The 17,486-nt window shown below is 35.0% G+C and overlaps 3 long non-coding RNA genes across 4 annotated transcripts in view; 2 read left to right on the top strand and 1 right to left on the bottom strand.

Moving 5' to 3' along the window:
• Positions 1 to 17,486, top strand: part of LOC127706078 (uncharacterized) — a 208,768-nt gene that overhangs the window by 57,497 nt on the left and 133,785 nt on the right. The gene's annotated exons all lie outside the window — the stretch shown is intronic.
• Positions 1 to 17,486, top strand: part of LOC127706081 (uncharacterized) — a 112,933-nt gene that overhangs the window by 1,567 nt on the left and 93,880 nt on the right. The window lies entirely within an intron of this gene.
• On the bottom strand, positions 15,929 to 16,871 carry LOC127706079 (uncharacterized). Its single transcript, XR_007984199.1, has 2 exons — positions 16,809 to 16,871; positions 15,929 to 16,399 (listed from the first exon to the last, which is right to left on the bottom strand). It is a non-coding gene; the product is annotated as an uncharacterized LOC127706079 (long non-coding RNA).

Below are 17,486 nucleotides of genomic sequence, written 5' to 3'. Positions count from 1 at the left end.
CTGAAGATGTAAAGTCTAGCGCTGGAGATGTAAAGTCCAGCGCTGGAGATCTAAAGTCTAGCGCTGGAGATGTAAAGTCAAGCGCTGCAGATGTAAAGTCTAGCGCTGGGGATGTAAAGTCTAGCGCTGGAGATGTGTAAAATCTAGCGCTGGAGATATGCAAAGTCTAGCGCTGGAGATGTAAAGTCAAGCGCTGGAGATGTAAAATCAAGCGCTGGAGATGTAAAGTCTAGCGCTGAAGATGTAAAATCAAGCGCTGGAGATGTAAAGTCAAGCGCTGAAGATGTAAAGTCAAGCGCTGAAGATGTAAAGTCTAGCGCTGGAGATGTAAAGTCAAGCGCTGAAGATGTAAAGTCTAGCGCTGGAGATGTAAAGTCAAGCGCTGGAAATGTAAAGTCCAGCGCTGGAGATGTAAAGTCAAGCGCTGGATATGTAAAGTCTAGCGCTGGAGATGTAAAATCAATCGAATTATACGAATTCCAAACGAAAAGAAATTAGAAAATTCAGCAAAGAGTCGGAAACTCACTAAAATAAGTAAGAAAATACCAAAACGAGAATAAAAAAATTTATAGACGGAAGAAGAAATGAAGCACACTATGACCAGCAAACAACCATTAAATAGCTGATAGTGGGGGCATAAAGAACCCTCAGATAGCTGATAGTGAGCATAAAGAACCCTCAGATAGCTGATAGTGGGCATAAAGAACCCTCAGATAGCTGAAAGTGGGCATAAAGAACCCTCAGATAGCTGATAGTGGGAATAACGAACCCCTTGATAGCTAAAAGTGAGCATAACGAACCCTCAGATAGCTGATAGTGGGCATAGCAAACCCCTAGATAGCTAATAGTGGGCATAACGGACCCTCAGATAGCTGTTTGTGGGCAAAGCGAACCCTCAGATGGCTGATAGTGGACATAAAGAACCCTTAGATAGCTGATAGTTGGAATAACGAAACCTTAGATAGCTGATAGTGGGCATAACGAACCCTCAGACAGCTGGTAGTGGGCATAACGAATCCTTAGATAGCTGATAGTGGGCATAACGAACCCCTAGATACCTGATAGTGGGCATAAGGAACCCTTAGCTAGCTGAAAATGGGCATAAAGAACCCTTAGATAGCTGATAGTGGACATAAAGAACCCTTAGATAACTGATAGTGGGCATAAAGAACCCTTAGATAGTTGATAGTGTCCACTATCAGCTATCTTAGGGTTCTTTATGCCCACTATCAGCTATCTGAGGGTTCTTTATGCCCACTATCAGCTATCTGAGGGTTCTTTATGCCCACTATCAGCTATCTGAGGGTTCTTTATGCTCACTATCAGCTATCTGAGGGTTCTTTATACCCCCACTATCAGCTATCTAATGGTTGTTTGCTGGTCATAGTGTGCTTCATTTCTTCTTCCGTCTATAAATTTTTTTATTCTCGTTTTGGTATTTTCTTACTTATTTTAGTGAGTTTCCGACTCTTTGCTGAATTTTCTAATTTCTTTTTGTTTGGAATTCGTATAATTCGATTGATTTTACATCTCCAGCGCTAGACTTTACATCTCCAGCGCTTGACTTTACATCTCCAGCGCTGGACTTTGCATTTCCAGCGCTTGACTTTACATCTCCAGCGCTAGACTTTACATCTTCAGCGCTTGACTTTACATCTCCAGCGCTAGACTTTAAATCTCCAGCGCTGGACTTTACATCTCCGGCGCTAGACTTTACATCTTCAGCGCTGGACTTTACATCTCCAGCGCTAGACTTTACATCTCTAGCGCTGGACTTTACATCTCCAGCGCTAGACTTTACACATCTTCAGCGCAGGACTTTAAAAGACACTTTATAATCTGTGTGAGACCAACAGGGCTCCGTAGTTTTCTGATATTTGAAAAATGATCGTTAAATTTTGTTTAACCTCCCCCTGTTTTCACCCAACTTGAAATTACTTGCAAATAAAAGTCCTGTGTTTTTTCAAATTCTTTTAGTGATTTTACATTATCTTAATTAATGTTACAGACAGGAAAATTTTTACGCAGATTGTTGAAATATTTGGTAAGAATAATCTTCCAGTTCGGCAGATTGGTTCACCGTTGTAATTAATTTGGAAACCCATGAAGCTTTCAGTGCTGTAAAATAGCTATCAAAATCAACAATTTTTAACCCCCCTTTTGGAAATTCGCCGATAAGTGTATTTCTTTTTACATTGGATACAAAATATCAGATCAGGGATATTATGGTTTTAACTATTTTTTGACAGTTTTAGGTTTTTGCATTTTCAAGTCATACTATGTTTCAGAGCAAAAATTGAAATGCTTAGATGTGTATGAATTGTTTATAAAGGAATTACGAAGGGTTGTGAATGAAAGCAAAATGATTTCTCAAAATGTATTTTTCATAAATTTAAAGAAATTGATATAATAGAATAATTATTATTTATTTTCATAGTTTAATCATTCATTCATTCAAAGAATATAATTTTGTTGATAAAAAAAAAAGACCACTTAAATTTGTTATTTCCTACACCCCTTTGTTCTTTTCTAACGCCATGTTATATATATGAAACTATATATAAGAACCATAATTCATTCAAATTCTATAAAAAAAGTAAGAAAACTAATTTCAATAAAAACATTTTAGTTAACCTAGCCCAAAGGGTCAGTTTAAGCTATTCTCATCACATGGCTTCAGTGGTCAGTTAACTTTTACAAATTTTCATGTATCAATTAAAACTTTGCCACACTCATCTTTATCAAGTGTAAAACATGTTGACAGAAATGTTCAGAACGTTAAGTTCTACCTGCTGTTCATTTTTTGTTTACTTATGTTGTCAGACAACTCCTAATTGGATTTTGGCTATCACTTCGAAAACTATAATAGATAGAGAGAAAATGATCAGCAAAATAAGATCTACAAACAGTGCAAAATGACTGAAATCGTCAGTCAGTTCTTTAAAGGAGTTATTGCCCTTGAATGCCAATTTTTACGAATTTTTGTCTGGCCTGCGACTTTCCGCATAACATAGGGATTACTATCCGGCGGCTGCGGCGATGTAAACTATTCGTATAAAGCTTTATATTTCAGACGGTAACAGACCTGGATGCTTCATATACCTTGTATGCAGATACCTTATGTTACGAAGTTTCTGTCATATTCATACCTGCTAACTTTAGAAAATTCCCCATGGGGGTTATAGTGCGTGACAACAATTTCAAAGGTTACAATTTTTTGCGGTGTTTTTTGCACGCTCTGTTTTGTACTCTAGAAAAAGTGTCATATATTATTTTTATATGGTATACTGATGATGAGCTTATAAGTATTTTTCTACTTCTATTTGCATGATTCTAGTACTTTTAATTTTCACTTACATTATTGTGTAAAAAAGATGAACATGTAGCTAGAATACCAGGATATATATATATATTTTCTTGTGTAGGAATATTAAGTGATTGTTGACTTTTCCAATTTAAAAACATGCACAAAGAAGGACATTTATCTGATTCCTTGTGAAAAATAAAAGATAGTAAATTGTACTTTAAATGATTTGGAGTTTAATTACAAGAATGCCAACACTGTACGATCTGTTACAATAAGTGTAATGTTCATAAGCTACTATTTATTATGTTTGTTGAGTACAAGTACTGAATCTTTGAATTTTGTCAATCAGCCATGCTTTTCTTCTTATGCTGTGTAAGAACCTTCTTGTAGATGAAAATTCATCTGCCATCATCACGATTTTTACAATTCTGACTTACAGACAGAGGAATACAACACAATTTTCCAAACAAATTCAAAATTTAGCATGTTTGCAATGCCCAATAATCACGAGAAACAAGGATTTTGATTGGCTTATTAATGTGGCCATGAGAAACAAAGACTTTGATTGGCTGATCACGATTGTCTCCCTTGGGACAATTTCCAGATCGGGAACAATAATTTTTTTCATGTAGAAATTAAAAAAAAAGTGTTTTAGAGCTTTTTTCATGATCACGATCGTGCAATCGTGACAAGGGGTCAAAATCGCGTAGTTCACGCCTAAATCGTGAAAGTTGGCAGGTATACATATGTCCATTGTCCTTGACCTCATTTACATGGTTCATTGGTCAATGTTAAGTTTTTGTGTTTTTGTCAGTTTTTCAAATACTAATAGCAATTATAGGTCAGCTGTTTGGTGTAACTATACTTAGAATAATTTTAAGGTGTACATGTCTGTCTGACAGTATTTATCTGACCTTGACCTCATTATTATGGATCTTTAAAAATGTTTGAAGCTTATGTGGTACTTGTAGTTAAACCTTTATCTTTAAGACTTTCAACATAAAATCAGTGGACAGTAAAGCAGGCGAGACATTTCAGCGTGTGCACTATTGTACTAGTACTAGTATATATGGTGTATGGAATGATACATTTCTGTCTGACAGGGTTCATCTGACTTTGACATCATTAGTCAATGTAAAACTTTCGTGGATATATCAATTTCTCAGATACTAAAAGTAATAAGTCAGCTATATTTGGTGTATGAAATGATTGTATAGTGTACATGTTGTCCACAGGCCCTTGTCTCTGAACCCCCCCCCCCCCTATATACCTTAATATAAAAAGGTATATAGGGGGAACAAATTCAGAGATAAGTGCATGTGATGTTGTCTGACAGAGCATCTGACATTGACCTTTTTTTAAAGAGTCACCCGGCTGCTGCATATATGACATATATAAATTGTAAACCGAAAATTTCCCTACCGTTTAGTCACCGCCTACACTGATGTTTGGGTCATTGTGTACTACACGCTTACTCTGAGGTCAACAAACAATGGTTCCACTAATGTACTTAACATTTACTGATACTATCATTACGTCAACATGCCGAGTGATAGAAATTAAAGATGAGTCAAACTGAAATACTTTTAGTTATCTTGGTGTAATCAGGGGTGTACTGAATTTTTCACTGGTGTTGAAAATTCATACATCTGTATGCATTTCAACACCGGTGTGAAATTCCGTACTCCCCTGATTACACCAAGATAACGAATTTATTATGAAGTGTTCCTTTACTCATTTTTATACTCGGGTGTAAAATTGAAAAATGCTTTTGAAGAATTGAATTCATCTCCCACTACACATTTTTTCAACAATGTTGCTGTTATTGTCAAATGTCACCTATTATTCTAATTTTCTTAATTTTTGGAATTTTTGAGAAAAAATAAATTTTGGGAAAGGGGGTATTTTGGACACATAAAAAATAATAATTTTTTACGGAATTTTGGACACAAATTTTTTTTTTATTGTTTTGGCCTTTTTTTTTTTATTTTGTCAAAATTTTATTATTTTTTGTGTAGTGTTTGCATTATAATATAAAAAAGAAGATGTGGTATGATTGCCAATGAGACAACTCTCCACAAGAGACCAAATGACAAATAATACAATAATCATGATAATGGAATATGTAGACAGCTCTCACACAAGCAAAAAACACCTAACTGTAAAAATATAAGGGCATACACTACAGGCACTATAAGTTTTTCTTTAATTTTGGCTAAAAAATATCCCCCAGTGAACTGGGGCGGGTGTTATTTACACCCGGATAATCAGGCAAGCAATCAGATTGTAAGATTCTTGGTTCATAAGAAATAATGACAATTACCACACCTTAATTCAAATTTAGCTACAGATAAATACACTCTCCTGGAAGAATATGTTAAAACCTAGGAATTGGGATCTTAACATTTGTTTTTAATGTAGGGAGAAATTAGAAAAATTATTCATGAAAAGACATGTTAAAAATGCCAATCTTGACTCCCAGATATTATCTTAAACCATTGATATATATGCTAAAATCAATCATGAATTTTATAATTAAAATAAATCATGTGAGGAAACAGCTATTAGAATTATACTTATAATATATGCAAAAGAGTATAATCAGAAAAGCTTCAAGAAAACCTGTTAAAACTAAGACATCAAACCATCCAACAAACAAACAGAAGAAGGTATTGACTTATATGAAACAAATATTGAAATGAAGTTTGAAGCTAAAAATTATGAAACAAGAGATATAGAAATGACATATGAATCAACCGTTAGACACTCCTGCTGAATAACCAGATACTGATTTAGTGTATTCGTCAAATTTTCAATGAGTTATGTATGTAAATACAAAATTTCTCAAATCTATATTGTAAAAATGTAAACAAATTTCGATGCCCATCCATTTGAAGTATTAAAAATGTGGATATCCCCTTTTCATTCCCAGAATTTTCAAGGAACGCCCTTTATTTCCTCCCTACCCCCTTCATGTTAGAAATGACCAGTCCATAGGAACATCATGTTATTTCCTAGCAATTACAGAAGAGACCTTTTACCTCCAACCAGCCTTCAATGTAGTAACTTTTTAGTACAGACATGAATCATGTATACTTTCCTATCATCCTAGATCCAACTGACATAATTTTGACACCTATAGGGACAAACATTTTGAGAGCAAGAGTATTTGAATATTTAACTACATGCTAATAATGTATATATAAAACTATGCGCCCATTGGAACCAAACTAGACCACACTCATCCTTAGGCTATATAGTTTATAAAATTGTGTCGAACACAACCACCAAGGCTAAAATAAGAACATGGGGATAAAACGAAAATATTGTCCATTATTTTTAAAACCATTTCCTACTATCCATTTTTACCAAAATAAGACTGTCGTTTAACTCGTTTAATGAGTTTTTGCCCTTTAATGACAATTTGACAAAATTTTGGCAATTTTTGGCTATTATCTTTAATCGATGAAGTATAAATATAATGACAAAAAATATCTGCAGGACAAGATATGCAATAAGTCAACATGATCAGAATTTTCAGTCGACTCCTCATGGCAGTTATTGCCCTTAAGGGACGAATTTCACCCAGGATTGTGTTTTTTTTTTTGACTACTAAAGTAGATAGAGAGACACTGCAAGCTTAAAAATTCGATCAGCAGGATAAGATCTACAAATTAGTCAGGTTGGCCAAAATCGTTAGTCCTTCTTATAGGAGTTATTGCCCTTGAAAGACGATTTTAACCCATTTTTGTGTTTGTATCGAAAACTATAGTAGAAAGACAGAAACTGCTTGCAGCAAAAATGATCATCAGAACAATATCGTTAATTAAGACAAGTGGACAAAATCTTCAGTCGACACTTTATAGAAGTTATTGCCCTTGAAAGACGGGGTTTAGCCATTTTTAGTTTATTGCATAACTGTAGTAGATAGAGAGAAACTGTAAATAGCAAAGCGGATCAACAGAACAAGATCTACAAATAAGACAACATGGATGAATTCGTTAGTGGACTACTTATAGGAGATGTCCTTAAGAGACAAATTTTTACCCATTTGTTACTTTTTTACCAGTAACTCTCAAGACATATTCTTATTGTATTGTATCAGTTTTACGGAAAATGCCAGTTGAGCGATACAGGCTCTTTGGAGCCTCTAGTTTAATTTGCAATCACATTTACATTTTTGCTTGAATATATACGGTTTTCACATATATATTTTTGATACATTGTGACACTTAAATATGCTACTGCCTTTAAATATACCACGTAAACCTTTCATTCATCCGACCTTTGAGCTGTGCCAGTCAGGAACCTTCCAGTGGTGGCGTTTTGTATCTATTGTTGTGCCGATATGGTACAAATAAGTTAGGTGTATGTATTAAACAGAATACCTGTTCTAAACTGTCGATGTCTGATGAATATAATCAGTCTAGGAGACAGCATACAATATAAACGTGTTAAAACTTCTTCTTCTTTCCTCTATATCTTCCTCCAATAGTTGGAGTACACCAACCTTACTGAATTAAGGTTGGTTAATCCTTATAAAAATTATTAAGTGAATACCTAACTATTTAAAAATAACATTATGTACAGTTTAATCCCTGCAAAGATACTAATAATAACTTCTATGTACATTAAAAATGGGTCACAGTTTAAAAGTTATTAATAAAATTTAAAAAAATAAAAAAGTTTTGAATATTATTTACAGGGCATGCATTATAGTAAAAAATCTTTACATTCACTAAACAATGTTAATTAAAGGTAAAAAAAAAAAAGAGTTTTCAGCTTCCTGCCTGCTACATGCTGGAGTTACTACATCTGTCTATGAGCACTACTAGGCGATATAAAATCAATAAAATCATGCATATAAGCTTATATGTCCTAAGCGATCTAATTATGCATAGCCATTATCCATCTGTTATATATATATGTATTAAAGCTAACGGTAAACATGTACATTTATTCCAACTATAGGTAAAGCGCGGCACAACCACACTGACCAGTTATTCTAAAATTTCATTGATTTTCTCAGCATTTAATTTTACGTAAAGGATTGATAGGTTTAGCGCGGAACACCCACACTGACCTAGTTGTTCTGTCCAAAAACCTTTATGATGACTTTAGATTAAAGATAAACGTTGTTTCAGTTGTTTCATTTTACGGAGTTAAAGAACGCAATTGAAGGTATAGCGCGGAACAGCCATATTAACCTAATGAAGATTTAAACATTTAGATTTTTCGCAGCATTTAATTCTGTGTAAAAGATTGATGTTAGGTTTAGCGCGGAACACCCACACTGACCTAGTTGTACTGTCGAAGAAGCATAAATGATTATTCCTTAGATTGGAGAAAAAAGCCATATTTTATTTTATGAAGTTGAAGATAGTTGTTTAAGGTATAGCGCGGTACAACCACACTGACCTTATGACAACTAGACATTAAGAGAAGACACTCTTTTTAGATGGAGTCTATAATATAAGTTCCTGCTTAATTCTTCTATTGAATTAAGAAAAAGGTCATCATGAGGGAGAATATTGTTTAGAGCCATTTGCTGACAATCCAAAATTAGTTGGGCAATACAAGTTCTCTCGTGAAAGTTGGAATTCCAGTTTCCTAGCCCAATTTTACTGATGGTAATTCTTTTGATAACACTTAGAGATTATCTGCGTATGCCTTCTAGAACGGGACAGCGAGTGAGAAAATGGATGATATCTTCTTCTTCCAGTTGACAAATTGGGCAAGTTGCATCAAGGTTAATATTTGAGAAACGAGCTTTCTGTGATTGAAATATATATGTCCCTGTGCATAGCCTTGCTTTTATTGTTGCTTTCCTGAGTTCGCCAATATTTGGTGGTAGACTATTCCAGATAGTATGAGGTTTTCCAATGTCTAAATTAGGGATACAGAGAAATTTTAGTGTTGTTTTGCTATTGGCGTCCCTTTGAAGATTCACTTTCCAGTAGTTGTTTATTGCTTCTCTTGCCTTGCATTTCCATGATAACTTTGATGGCAATTGATCTTTCAGATAAGTCCATGGAGGAAGATTATACATGTATAAAAGATCTGCTACTCTGTTAAGGAAAGTTAGTTCATGTGTTTGCAGGACATATTGCCTCTCTAGAGCCTTTTTTAGATTCTCGTTGTTAGATGAAAAGATGGAGTGGAACAGGCTAAGAACTCTTTTGTGAATTTCTGCCTCTATGGGTAGCGCACCAAAGAGTAAGTATACTGCTGAAATTGCTGTCCGTGAGGGAAGAGCTTGTATTTGTCTCAAAAAATTCACGTGGAAATCTCTTAGCAACTTAATGTCCCCATTATTAAGTGGCAGAACTTCCAGGCTGTAAAGTAGCCTTGGTATAGAACGTATACTCTGTATATCATATAAGAAGTTTCAGGGTTTAATCCGTTTGTACCATGTACTCCAACGTTCATAAGAGAATAGGCTGTCCTTCTGGCTAAGCTAATTCTGTCCTGGATGTTTGTATTATTTTGGTCCTTAATTGCTCTTATGATACCCAGATGTGTACCTTGATTAGCTGATGGCATGTTTTTATCATCGAGTTTGAATTGAACTTCACTCTTCGTTGTTTTTGAGTTACTATATTTATTAATTGTAACGCTTTTGGTTGGATGGATCTTGTATCTATGTTTGTCTGAGTATCTTTTAGATGTATCTAGCATAGATTGCATTTCTTCTTCAGTTGATGACAAAAGTATAATATCATCTGCACAGGTTGGACATCCCATAAAGTGTGTGCCGATGTACTGGCCCATACCATTCTCTTCAAGTTCTGTAAGTAGGTCGTTAATGTACAGTTTGTACAAATGGGTGGATAGAATTCCTCCTTGGCGGACTCCTTGCCGTACAGGGAAGCTGTTACTAAATCCGTTTTTCCATTTAACTTTAGAGGTAAGGTTGTTGTACATATCAAAAATGATTTCCCAAATATCTGGATCAATATTTTGGTCAAATAACTTGTCGAGAAGAATATCATGATGAACAACATCTAATGCCTTTTGTGAGTCCAGAAGTAAAAAAATTAATTTAGATTTTTGATTTTTTTTATATAAGTTCCGATTCAGAGACTAGCAGTGCTGCCATTGCTGGTGAGAGGCCACTTGTGAAGCCAAATTGTAACTCTGATTGTTTATCTAATTTCAGAAGTATTCTATTAAGGATAACATGTTCAAAAATTTTTTCCAATAATTGATGAGACGGTGATGCCTCTGTAGTTATCAAGTATTTTGTCATCTTTATTTTTCTTGCATACTGCATTAAGAATACCGGTTTTGAATTGCCTCCCTTTGTTCTTCTGGATCGGTGAGTTCATGATCATCATATAGTATGGTTGTAGCAAGTTCTTCAGTGCTGTTTGTATTTCTGCGTATTAATCTGTAGAAATTTTTAGAGTTGGGTTCACTTTCCAGTTTTTTTATAAAATTCTTTACATTCAGCTGCTCTCTCTTGCCGTAATCTTTTTCAAACATTTCTTTTTGCTTCCTTCAGTTCCAAAAACAAGTGTCCTCACCTCTCTTTCTTCCATGTAGGTCCCATATCCTGTGTTTCTGCTTACTAATCGTTAGCAACTTTTTAGCATGTTGCGAAACTTTTAGTCTTGGGCCGCGGATTTTCAGAGTTTTTGTCGGAATTGTTTTCCTTGCAGCTTGTTTAATTGCATCTATCAGATTAGTTGTTTGGTCTTCCGTTGTTACTTTTCGATTTTTATTTTGGTCTTAAGATTTTTTCACTGCTTCACTGTAAATTGTTGGTACACATTTTTCCCATTCTGTTTTATGCAGTACCTCGTTGCTGAAATTTGATGATTTTTTTAGTTGTTGCTTGTCAGCTTGAAGTGTTAAAAGAGCCTTGACTGGTACATGGGCTGATAAATTTATTGCATCTTGAGAGAAAGTTTGAATAGAGTGGATAAGGTTGCTATTTGATGACAGGATGTAGTCTATTTTAGATGTAGATTTTCCATTATGATGAAAGATAGAGTGTAGGTGATCATCAGTATCTAGTTGGTGTAGATTATAGTCTTTGGCAAACTCTTTTAATATTCTATCATGTTGGTTTTGTCTTGAATTGAGTAAGGTTCCGTTTAGGTCCCCACAGATTATGAAATCCATATAGCAATACTTTTGTATAAGAAATTTAATAATATCTAAATTTTCCCTATATTTTATTACTGAGTTTATATTTAAAGTTGGTAGGTATGAGTTGATAATACAAACTTGTCGATCTTTGGTCTGAAGAGATGGCAATAACTCTTTCGAATATAAGTAAGGGGGAGGGAAACCAATGATAATATGCTGGGAAGATCTTATTCGAACCTGTTGGAACTTTACCATATCAATTGAGTAAATATTAGAGGTTATTGAAAAATAAATCGTATCTTGCCATTGGTTTAAAAACATTTACGTCAAAATGACAATAAGTTATAACATGAATATTGATATATTTGAACTCTATTATTCTAAAACTAAAAGGTCAATACAGTTTTGTTTACTAGCTAACGCGTATTAATTACAGCCATGCACATGTTTAAATAGGGATCATAATAGGCATATATGATTATAAAATGGCAACATTTAAAAAAAAAGACCTTAAATTTATATGTTTCTGTTGTGCACATATTTTTGTACAATATTAACGAATTGATGACAGGTAATTTGCTTTCTAACTGCAATGCTCCCTTGAACGTGTCACCAGGTCGTTGTATTTCAACTGTTCGATAGTTCTTAACTTCTGTTACTCTTGAGTCAGTGATGATTATTTCATTTTTCGTCTTCATCTTTTATTGACTTTTCTTCTATTAATAAAAGGATGCACTATTTATCTATTTACAACAAAAGCGGCTTGTTAGTATGTGCTTATGACAGCACCTTAGACAACAGAATATTTTATTCCAGTTTTCTTTATTTTTAGGACCACTCTGTATTTGTCAATGTGAAATCATATAATATGTACATAAAAAAACATTATTGTGACTTTTATCATTAAAATATATTAAAGAGTTTATAGAAAAAAATCATAAGGGTTCCGCGGAACCCAGTGTCTCGTCTACTTTTGTTGTAAAAGTGTTATAGTAGCAGGCTCAACAAAAATGGGGAAAATTATTGATTTTCTTCCTCTATATACTATCTTTTTATTCTGTCCAACTGAAGTGTGGTTAAAATCCAGGATGGTTTGAATCTAATAAATGTTTTAAAAACTTTTAACTGCAGACTGTATGTAATGTTAACTGGAAGAAAACTAAGTCCATGTATACATAAGTAATATACGGAAAAACAAAAAATAAATTTTGATAAAATTTCCTTCTAGATACTAGCTTTTGATTATAAACAAGCTTCTATCCAAGTTTTAAAACTTTTAACACACAGTGAATGTAATGTTAACTGGCAGAAAATTTAAGTCCATTAATAAATAAATACGGATAAACAGGATTTTTTTTACAAAATTTAATTACTTCTGGATACTATCTTATGATCATAAACAAGCTTCCTTCAAATTTTGGTAGAAATCGATGATAGTTTTAGAAAGTTATTAAAATTTTAAAAATTGTAACCACAGATTGAATATTTGTGGACGCCGCAATGTAGGATCGCTATGTCTCGCTTTTGCGACAAAAGTCGCAGTCTTGACAAAAAGAAGATGTGGAATGATTGCCAATGAGACAACTCTCCACAAGAGACCAAATGACACAGAAATTAACAACTATAGGTCACCGTACGGCATTCAACAATGAGCAAAGCCGTAAATACATATATAATCAGCTATAAAAGGCCCCGAAATGACAAATGCAAAACGAGAAAACTAACGGTCTAATTTATGTACAAAATAATGAACGAAAAACAAATATGTAACACAGCAACCAACGAAAGCCACTGAATTACAGTCTCCTGACTTGGGACAGGCTCATACAGAATGAGGGGTTAAACATGTAAGCAGGGCTTTGGTAGAATATTCCAATATAAGAACAAACCATAAAAATCAGTTAAAAAAGGCCTCAACTCATCAGATGGAATCAAATAGAAATACATCTAACAAAAAACAGAATGTACTATCTATTATCCTTTCATTTATTTAATAAACAGGATAGATCCACCCTTTGACCACAACCTGTGATATTTTAATTCCAGGCGAGGATCCAGTCATTTTGAAAGGGGATTCCGACTCCAGGAACACTCCCTGTATCTACCGATGATTTCACGGGTTTCATTGTGTTTAGGTGGTTTTTTTTTCAATTTGAGGAAATAGGCAGTAGAATTATTTGTAGGTTTTCTTAGCGTGGATTTCAATTGTGTAATCTCAGCAGGCAGATGCATGTCATGCCGAAGTCACATTAGACCACGATCGCATCACGCTCACCGCGATCTAAAATAAATTCAGATCGTGGTGAGGTCGCGATAAGAGCGGCTTGAAATGTAGATTTTCGTTGTTTTCGCGATGCTACTACGTCCTCGTTACGCTTCTACAACGATCTTGCTACGATTATACCACGTTCTCACCACGCTTATTCTGCGACCTCACTACGATTACTTCGATCTTACAACGCTTATCACGTTCTCATAACGACCATATCAAGATTAATCCGATTGCAACACGATATTACCACGCTTCTTCTGGGATTATAGCACGCTCTTACCACGACCATTCTACGATCTTACCACGTTCATACCGCAATCTAACTACGCCCTCGGCAATAACGTCAACATCATGATCCATATCTACCAGAACTCGTGGGCGTGGTGGTCGGGGAAATGTAGTCAGAGGGGCCTCTGGTACGAATCCTGATCCAGTACAGATGTCGGATCAAGCAATCCAACCTGAATCACAACGTATTGCTGATCTATCCAGATCAACTGACGATATTTTATTGAACAAAAGTGGGAATGATACCCACGGGAAATGATACAGATGTGTAAAGCATGGTTGTGCTGTTGGATATTAGGGTCATGAGGTCCAAATTACATACAGACAAACAAAACATTGAGAGCTTTTATATATTTTATGTGACAATGACAATGAGCATGGCTAGAACTCGAAATGGTCGTAGTATGAACGTAGTCGGGTCGTAAGACGGTCGTGATGAGGACGGCATGAGCAGTGGCGGACCCAGACATTTTCATAAGGGGGGCCCACTGACTGCATGCCTAAGAGGGGGCCCGCTTCAGTCATGCTTCAGTGATTGCTTATATAACGGGCAACCAAATTTTTCCCACAAAAGGGGGGTCGGGCCCCCTGGTAAACCCTCTAAATCCGCCTCTGATAAGCGTGCTAGAATCGTACTCAGGGGCGGATCCAGCCATTTTAAAAAGAGGGGGTGGGGTTCCAACCATATGTCCCTATTCAAATGCATTTATCGTCCAAAAAAAGGGGGATTCCAACCCCCGGAACCCACGTCTGGATCAGCCAATGGTATTATGGTTTTGATCAGCGAAGTATAAACGTTGTATAGTCGTAGTAGAAGCGTTTTTTGGTCGCGGGGAGAGCGTGATGGTCGTAGTGAGGTCGTAATAACGTCGCTGTGAGATCGTAGCGCAATCTCTCGGACTAGATTCGCGCTTACGCTTCGCTCTCGCTACGATGGTACAGCGACCTTTGCGATCTTACCACGACCTTACTGCGCTCTCGCTACGCTTCTACTACGACCTGATTTCGGCACGACCCCACCGCGATTATTTTGAGCATGTTCAAAGTTGGCCACGCTCATCACGATCATGAAGACCTCACCACGACCTTACAGCGATCTTCACGATCGCACTACGATCGTCAAAATTTGAATTTTTTTCAGAGATCGTAGTGCGATCTTGGCCTAGTGGGACTGCGGCAAAAGGAGCACTATTAACACTTAAACGATAAGTCAAAAACTCAAATACAAACTGTATGTACATAGTTTGAAAAACCGGATACCCCACTTTACTTTATTTCGTGTCATTCTTTTTTTATGTTTTTGTTCCAAGAACAGAATTCAATCCCTCAAAACAACCAGCTAACTACTTTTTCATGTAGTATGTCTCTGCTTGAACATAACATATTGTGATTAAAAGCACCGAAAACAAATTTTCAAAAGTGTTGGACAGACTGAATATTCCTGGATCATTTGATTCAGTTTTATTTGTTCTTGAAAACTGGGACCATTTGTATTAAACCTAGTTGAAAATAATCCAAGTCAATATCCTATTGAGTTCTCATTCTAATTTTCATTGCCTTTGGTGGCTATTTTGAATTCTCTGTTGACCCAAAATAGTACCTATTGTGAATATGACTGTAATTGGCTGTTATGTTTAGTTTCAGTGAGTTGGCTGGTTTAAGAGGAAGCCTTGATGGTTGGTTATCTTGTCGGAATTATTTTACACTTTGTAATCTTTGTGTCTTTCATAGATTGCTACACAATGCCATACATAACAGTTTCTGTTACCTGTATTTTCTAACACTTACTTTGGTCTCTGGTGGAAAGTTGTCGCATTGGCTATTATACCACATCAACATTTTATATTGATACAGATCCAAGAAAATAGAAGCTACAAGTATCATTCTATTAAACAAAATTTCTGAGAAAGGCAATTCTGTACTTTTGGATATATGTTTTTTTTTAATTCTAGACAATTTCAGTCAACTTGAACTTTCACATAGACAGTTAATTTATATGTGAGCCTGTCTGTTTTATTTAAATGGTTGACAATATATCATTTATCCATTTCATATCCTTGTGACATTAAAATATTCTGAGCATACATGTAACATGACATGGGAAGAAAGATAGTCACACATACCAAATAGTTCTTATATTTGGGATATTACACGTGACTGTAAATACTAATATATATGTTAGTATTTTCATGATAACAGGTCTAATAACCACTTGACTTGGTTAAAAAAATTCTTGGATTCTATGAAAAGGAATGCTTTTCCTTTTATATGCAGCTTGAAAATGTTGAGTTGATGCCTATTAGCAATTTAAAGATCTGCCATGTCTGCTGTGCAGCTACATCTTGTTTCCTGGTATTTCAGAATTAATTGCATGCAGCCACAAAGGCCCAGCCCTGGTATTTTCAACATCTTTTCTGGTACATGTAGCTCATTTTTACCTGAAAAAGAGAAGAGTCATATAGATATTTTGATAATATAAATAAAGAATAAACAAAATTGGCATGTAATTATATAAAGATCAGTGGCAGATCCATAAATTTTCATAAGAGGGGACCCAGTCATGTTTCAGTGATTCTCTATATAATCAACCAAATTTTTCCAACAAAATGGTTGGCAGCCCGCTGCCCCCTTTCTAAATCCACCTCTGAAGATAAAATTGTCTTATTGTTACTGCTGATTCATTCAGTACTATTAACAAACAAGTCCATTTGCCTTGCTTATGTACTCAAATGACAAAAAAAAATGTTTTTTTTACTGAAATATAGAACTCTTATAAATGTTTGTCCATTCACTGATAAGCTGATACGTCATTTCTGATAATTATATCATACATGTATATGTACTTACACCTTAAATTCAAACAGTCTCTGTATGTACATGTATCTCTTTCTTTCCATTTCACATACCTCTGCAATAAGAATAGCATCTGCAACAACCAAAATTTAAAGGTGTGAAAAAAAAAATTGAAATTTTCAAAGTGCAATAATATCAAAACAGTAAAGATAATGAATATTAGAGATTAGCCATTTTGCACATATACATGTACCAAGGGGAAACTCCTTTCAAAGCTATATTTTATTTATTGTTTCTTTGCATTAAATAGAAAATAGGGATAATGTGGCGCAAAAAGCATATACGATTTTTGAAGAAAATTCACAGACTTTATACAGAGATTTTCGTTATAAAATTTATAACATAGATTACTCACTTGTTTGTCCATGATGTGCTAGCGTTTGTTATTTACAAAAAGGCCTAAACAACCTTTAAATTCTAAAAAACCTTGTGCTGAGTCACTAAAGTCAAGTGCACCCTAGAAGGTGTACTTGAATTGGTCCATATTTATATTTGTCCTAACCAATATTTTGATTTATAAACTTGTCCTAAGGAAATCATTGCTAGCACTGCATGCAATAATGCTCTATCTATCAAGCATAGAATGGTCAAACATTAGAGTACAAGGGAACGGCTGGATTTTCTTTAAAATTTCCATGTTTAGCATTGAAACAACAAAATGGTACATAATCC

Source organism: Mytilus californianus, unplaced genomic scaffold (genome assembly GCF_021869535.1).
Source record: "Mytilus californianus isolate M0D057914Y unplaced genomic scaffold, xbMytCali1.0.p SCAF_6, whole genome shotgun sequence".
In the NCBI taxonomy this organism is placed as follows: Eukaryota; Metazoa; Mollusca; class Bivalvia; order Mytilida; family Mytilidae; genus Mytilus; species Mytilus californianus.
Note: the sequence above shows the minus strand (reverse complement) of the source record. Positions and strands in the feature narration are given on the sequence as shown.